The sequence below is a fragment of the Cynocephalus volans genome, chromosome 14 (genome assembly GCF_027409185.1).
Source record: "Cynocephalus volans isolate mCynVol1 chromosome 14, mCynVol1.pri, whole genome shotgun sequence".
NCBI classification, from domain to species: Eukaryota; Metazoa; Chordata; class Mammalia; order Dermoptera; family Cynocephalidae; genus Cynocephalus; species Cynocephalus volans.
The window spans coordinates 66,595,341-66,602,774 of NC_084473.1; positions in this window are offsets into that span (position 1 = coordinate 66,595,341).

Consider the following 7,434-nt stretch of genomic DNA (forward strand, 5'->3'; position numbering starts at 1 on the left):
TCATAGACTGGTGGTGAAAGCGTAAGCTGATATATCCTTTCTGAAAAGCAATTTAACAATATGTATCAAAATCCTTGCAACTGTGCATATTCTTTGATCTAGCAATTCTTCTTAGACTGTACCCTATGGATAAAAATAAGGATGTGCACAGAGTCAGTAGTATATATAATGGCCACAGTCATGGTAAATCATGGTAAATACACAGTGAAATGCAAGAGATCCTTAAGTTTATTGAGAAGGAAAAATGTTCATAACTTATTACTAAGGTGCTCGCTTCGGCAGCACATATAATAAACTTATTACTAAGTATAAAAAGCAAGTCACAGAACAATAGGTACAGAATAAACCATTTATGTAATAAAATGTATATGTGTATATATACAGATACATGCACAGAAAAAAATCCTAAAGGATTCAACCAAAATAATAATACATGTCTCTGACAAGTGTTATTAGCATGATTTTTTATTTTCTTCCTTGTGTTTCCTACTCCTTTTATAAGAAACATGGCAGTGTGACCTGGCAGAAACCCCACAGGTAATGCACGCCTGACCACACCCCCACCTTACCATCCACCTGGTGGGGAATCCCCTTCCAGAACTCTCATCTGGCTCTGAGTATTCACACCCTTTGCATGTGACAGATATGATTTCTTGTGCTGCCGTTTAACTTTTCAAGTGTAATGTTGTCTCCACCAGTTGCTAGACTGTGGTTAAGTTCTCTGTCTGATATTTCTTTTGTGTTCCTCTCCATGCCTATTGCATAGCAAGTTCTCAGCAAACAGCCCAAGAAAGGATGTATGATTTCTGTGCCCGTGAACCGGTGGGCTGGCCAACACGGGCTGGTTGGCCCCTCAGGTGTGGCATCCAAGCCTAGTTCCAGGCCAGGCTGGAGGCTGTGTGTTGTGAGCCACCTGTCAGTCTAGTTCTATGAAGGTGCCTATTGTGGCTACTAATTATTGTTGAATGACAGGCCTGTTTGTTTAAAGCATACGTTACTGCCCTCACACCCAGAGGCAAAGCCAATCCTATGGAATCCTATAATTAATGAGCCAATAAGTGTTTCCTCTTTGCCTCTAGTGCAAAGGTGGCTTTGATCCATCAGAGACTTCCTACTCCTTCTGAAATGCTCACTCCATCTAGAACTTCAGGTTTTGGCTGTTGGAGGCCTCCTCTGGAGAAGCACCCCCTTTATCCAAACTGTGGGCCTAGTCAGAACAGCCCTATGTCCCTGGTGTCCCAACCTAAACTCACCAGCTGCTCCTGGCCCTCCTGAGTGATAAAATTTGCTCTCAAGTGTAAGCAAATCTATTACCCAAGCCCCTCAGACTGTAGGCCCAAAGACCCAAAGGGCCCTAGAGACCACTATAAGAGTGACAGAAGGGTTCTTTCATTCAAATTCAATAAGTTACTTTCTGTAGTTGTCCATAATCTCTGCAATCAGTACTCACTTCAGTTAAAACCCCTGTAGAAAAAGTACAAAAGCCATTGAAGATGAAGAGGGAACCAGAATCAGGGAGAGAAGACCAGACAACCACTTCTTTCCCTCCTTGCATAGATATGAACACACCTGTTACTCCCAAGGTTTTAGGAGTGTAGTGAGAAGTCCTGAAGCATTTGCCATGAGCATATGTGAGAGACTTTATGGAGGCCACACCCAGGCTGCCACCATGGGGACCACAGGAAAGATACTTTATAGCTCCATGCCTTGGCTTCCTCACTTGCAAAATGGGATGATAGTAGTGGAACTGGCCTCGTAGAGTTGTTGCAAGAATTAAATGAGTTAATGGATGTCAAGCAGTTAGAACAGTACTGAACACAGGATCAATAGGACATGTGTTTGCCATTGTTAACAAAAGCAGAGGGTGTCTTTTGTAAATGCCTTTTTGTGAGTCCCCTGAGAACTCTCTTTCTCCTTCCTGTGAAGACAGACCCCACACAGCCAGGCACAAGACCAAGCTCTCCTCCCACATGCTTTAGAACCCAAAGAAGTGGCCATAGCCGAGTTGGGAGAAAGCCACTGGCTGTAGACCATTTCTGTGGAAACTCTTCTCCAACTAGCCCACCAAGGGCTTTAGGTTTTGAGAGGGCCCAGGCAGCGATGGTGGTTGCCAAAGGCCTAAAAGGCAAAGGATATTCGGGGGTGATTCCACACTGGCCTCTGTGGAGAGTCACACTGCCACAAAGAGAGTCTTCTAAAGGTTGGGGGCTGGCAATGGCTCCAATTTCTGAAGCAAAAGTTTTTCCTTGTCCCCTGGGGGTTTGGGATAGGGAGGCAGAAGTGGAGAAGGGACCAACTTCACATGGAATCCTTATTTTTAAGAGGGGGAATAAGTGAGTGCAGATCAGTTGGTCTCATGGTAGGACACCACTTCAGACACACAAATATTTGGTGAAAAGATAGGCTCCCTGTGTCATTAGAAAATATTAATTTTCTTACTCCAACAACAAACTAGAAGAAAAAGAGATCAAGAAAGCAAACCCATTTACAATAGTCATCAAAAAAATTAAATACCTAGGAATAAATCTAACCAAAAAGGTGAAAGATCTCTACAATGAGAACTACAAGTCACTACCAAAAGAAATTAAAGAAGACACTAAAAGGTGGAAAGACATTCCTTGTTTGTCGATTAGAAGAATCAATGCAGTAAAAATGTCCATACTCCCCAAAGCCATCTACAGATTCAGTGTGATCCCCATCAAAATACTAATGACATTCTTCACAGAAAAAGAAAAAGCAATCCTAACATTCATATGGAACAACAAAAGACCCCAAATGGCCAAAGCAATCCTGAGCAAAAAAAGTAAAGCCGGAGGTATTACACTTCCTGACTTCAAACTGTATTACAAATCTATAGTAGCAGAAACAGCATGAACTGGCATAAAAACAGACATGTGGACCAATGGAATAGAATAGAGAACCCAGAAATCAACCCACGTATTTACAGCCAGCTGATCTTTGACAAGGGCACCAAGAACATACATTGAGGAAAAGAGTGCCTCCTCAATAAATGATGCTGGGAAAACTGGATATCCATTTGTAGAAGGATGAAACTTGATCCGTACCTCTTACCATATACCAAAGTCAACTCAAAATGGATTAGAGACTTAGATATAAAGCCTGAAACTTTAAAACTCCTAGAAGAAAACATAGGGGAAATGCTGCAGGATTTAGGACTGTGCAAAGACTTTATGAATAACACCCAAAAAGCACAGGCAACAAAAGAAAAAATAAACAAATGGGATTATATCAAACTAAAAAGCTTCCACACGGCAAAGGAAACAATCAACAGTGTGAAAATATTTGCAAACTACCCATCTGACAAGGGATTAATATCCAGAATATACAAAGAGCTCAGACAACATTACAGCAAAAAAACCCAAATAATCCAATTAAAAAATGGGCAAAGGAGCTGAATAAACATTTCTCAAAGGAAGACATACAAATGGCCAACAGGTATATGAGAAAATGCTCAACATCACTAATCACCAGGGAAGTGCAAATCAAAACCACTTTGATATATCACCTCACCCCAGTTAGACTGGCTATTATAAAAACGACAGAGAATAACAAATGCTGGTGAGGATGTGGAGAAAGAGGAACCCTTCTACACTGTTGGTGGGACTGTAAATTAGTGCAGCCATTATGGAGAACAGTATGGAGGTTCCTTAAACAACTACAGGTAGAATTTCCATATGATCCAGCAATCCCACTCCTGAGGATATATCCAGAGGACTGGAAAACATCAGGTCGAAGGGATACCTGCACTCCCATGTTTATTGCAGCTCTATTTACAATAGCCAGGTGATGGAACCAACCTAAATGTCCATTGATGGATGACTGGATAAGGAAATTGTGGTATGTATATACAATGGAATACTACTCAGCCATAAAAAAGAATGAAATTCTACCATTTACAGCAACATGGATGAGCCTGGAGAAAATTTTCTAAGTGAAACAACCCAGGTACAGAAAGAGAAATACCGCATGTTCTCACTTATAACCAGGAACTGAATCCATAAATAAACAAATGAATAAAGAGAGACAGAGAGAAAAAAAGAAAGAACAACAATTACACTAATACCTTGAACTTTTAGAAAACTAGAGGTGGAAAGGGGGAGGGGAGGAGGGAGGGATGGGGGCTAATGAGGAATTGGTCAATGGACACAAAGAATGATTGTGTGTTGCAATGATGAATAAGCTAACTATACTGATCTAACCACCGCACATTGTACACAATTACTGAAAATCAACATTGTACTCCACATGTATATTTAATAAGTTATCTAAACTTTTTTTTTAATTAAAAAAAGAAACATTAATTTTCTTATATGCTAGGTTCTATTCTTCCCTCCGGATCCAGGCTTTCTGGAAGAAGTCAAACTCCCTCTCATCCCTTGCTCTACCTGCTCACCTAAGCCTCAGCATTTTCTTGTTCATTCAACAAACATTTTGGGATCCAGGTACTTGGGCCTGCCTTGGGCCTTAGCTGAATTGATGTGGCTGGTTCCCACCTGCTGATAATCACATGGCTCAGTAGGGTGTCTCGGTGGACACTGCTTTTTGTCTGTTTCATTCAATGCTGTACCCTCAGTGCTTGGAACAGTGCCTGGCACACAGTATGTACTCAGCAAATAATTGTTAAATAAATGCATGAGGATGCTGCAGAGTCCATCTCTTTCCCCCAAGAGAGAGGTTTCACCCCCACATAGAGAAGTTTCACTGTGGTTTATTTTATCACCATTTTTGTTCCATTTCTACATCCTTTTGTCCCTAATTTTATTTGTTTACTTTCTTCTTGATAAGCTTGCCAAATTGTCTATTTTATTTGTCTTTAATGTGTTTATTAAAGTTACAAATTTTCTGTTTTCTAATTCATTAATTTCTGCTTTTATCTTAACTAATTTGTTCTCTTTTTCATCATTTTATTTTCTTGTTCTTTGTCTTACTGCTTGAGTTTCTAGCTTGTTGACTTAAATTTCCTTTTTTTCTGGTTAAATGATAAAGCACTTAACTACAAGTATTTTGCTTTAAGAAGAGCTGGGCCATATCTAGTAAATTTTGTAGTGTTTTCAACATCCTTAATTTCTCAATAGTCTGCCACTGTATGTAGAAAATGCCTATCTATCCCACTACCTACCCCCAAAGTTCACCAGCCATCTTCTTGTCCTTTGAGAGGGAAACTGGTGTCTACTCATTGTTTATAAAAAGCTTTTTATAAATAAAGCTTCAAGCAATTTCCCTTCACACCTGATACTACCCACCCCTCAGCTCCTCTTAAATACAGATTTAGGAGCCATGGGGAACAGCAATGTGCTGGGTACTGTCTGTCCTTCTACAGCCCAGGGTTTCTCAATGTCAGCACTACTGACACTTTGGGCTGGATAATTCTTTGTCGTGGGGGCTGTCCTGTGCATTGTAGGATGTTTAGCAGCGTCCCTGGCCTCTCTAACCATGAAATGCCAGTAGTGCGTGCGCGCGTGCACGCACGCACACACACACACACGCACGCACACACACACACACACACAGAGTCAACTCGTGAAAACCAAAAATATCTCCAGACATTGCCTAATGTTCCCTACTGGGTGTGGGTACAAAATTGTCCCTGTTTGAGAACCACTGATAAAGCTCTATAAAAGCCACAGCCATAGAGAAGTCTGTCTACACACTCCCACCTTCATGCTGATCTGGTGTGAATCAAGGTATAGAGGTCCCACAGTGGATCCCCTTGTGGTTAAACATAGGAACTGCAGGCGAGGAGGCCAAGAGGGGCCAATTTTGTCTAGGTGGCTGCCATCTCCTCTTGTAGACGGAATAGGAAAATGGGGCCTAGGTGGCTCCTAGTTGGGAGGTACCCTCACCTTTGGGAGATAAAAAGGGTGCAGACAGAAAAAGAGGCAGGGGCAGGCTTCTTCAGCAGCCTCGGTCTCGGCCTTAGTTAGAGGGCATGAGAGGGTTACCAGGACTCTTGGGAGCTAGTCCAGCCCAGAGGGGGAAAGCCAGATAAGACTCAGGGCTAAAGCCCTGGCCTCAGCAGAGAGGACACCCTTACTTAGTGGGGCCTCTGGTCACTAGAGCAGAAGCAGCCTCTCTGTTCTCAGCAAACAAGTGGACTCTGTACTTGATTAAGAAAAAAAGCTCATTGCTCTTCTCATGTAACATCCTGACTCTTAAGCACTATTATAGTGTAAAATGCACATATCTTGACCCAGCAGGTGCACTGCTATGAGTGTATTTTATGAATATACCAGCACAAGTGCTCAGAGTCTACAGAAGGACTGTGGTATAGTAAACTAGAGCAGGCTTGAGGCCTGACTGCCCAGGTTCAAATCCCAGATCTACCACCTACCAGATATGTGACCTTGGGAAAGTTATTGACTTCTTTGTGACTTAGTTCCTTCATTTGTGAAGTAGGGGCAATAAGAGGGCCTATCTCACCGGGCTGTGACAAGGGTTATGTGACTTAGCACATGCCTCTAGTACATGGCAACAATGATTGTGGTCAATAAATGTTAGCTACTCTTATGTTCATTGCCTCTTAATTGGAAATAGCTAAAAATCTGGAAACTTAAATGCCAATCAGTTCGTTAAATCCATATAGCACATCCAATCTATAGAATACTGGCAAGCCACTGAAAGAAATGAAGTAGAACTATATCTACTTAGGTAAGTAGAACTTATTTAACAATAAGTAATAAACAATAATATATTATTTACAATGTATAATAGAAAAGTGTCTATTATAATATATAATAGAAAATATATATGCAGAAAAATTTATATAGTTTGAGCTTATTTGTATATAAAAAGAGCTACATATAAATAGATATATGACTTTTCCTGAATAGGAAATTTCTAGAAGAATCCTCAAGAAGCTGTTAGCAATAGTTATGTCTAGGGAGTGGGAATGAAGGACTAAAGAACTTCTGCTTTGGTACTGTTTGAATCTCCTACCATGAGTACATACTTAAAAAAAAAAAAAATTCAGCTTTTCTTTTAAAAAATGGGATAAATCTACCTTATTCTCATTCATTTCCACTGCCGTGGAAAATTTTTCAAAATATATTGTTAATTTTTTTTAACTGGCAGGATATGAATAGTACAACCCATAAAAATGAATCTCTGTTCACAAACGAGGGTGTACAAGAAATCAAATTTCAGTTTCTATAGCTCAATGTTTATAGTAAGCTTCTGTCCTGACAACAAGAAACTTAATTTCAGGAGTGTCTGAATTCTCCAGAACACTGAGAAGTACCAGGAATGGGCTAGAGGAGGTGTCTGTGAAGTCAGCCGAGGACAGGTCTGGTAGCCTCTCATGGGCAGCCAGGAACCTTGAACTAGTCTCCTGTGTCCTTATAGACTGGCCACACTATGTGGCCACTTCTCTCTGGAATCTTACTTGTGCTTGCCGCCCCCCCGCCCCATGAGGGG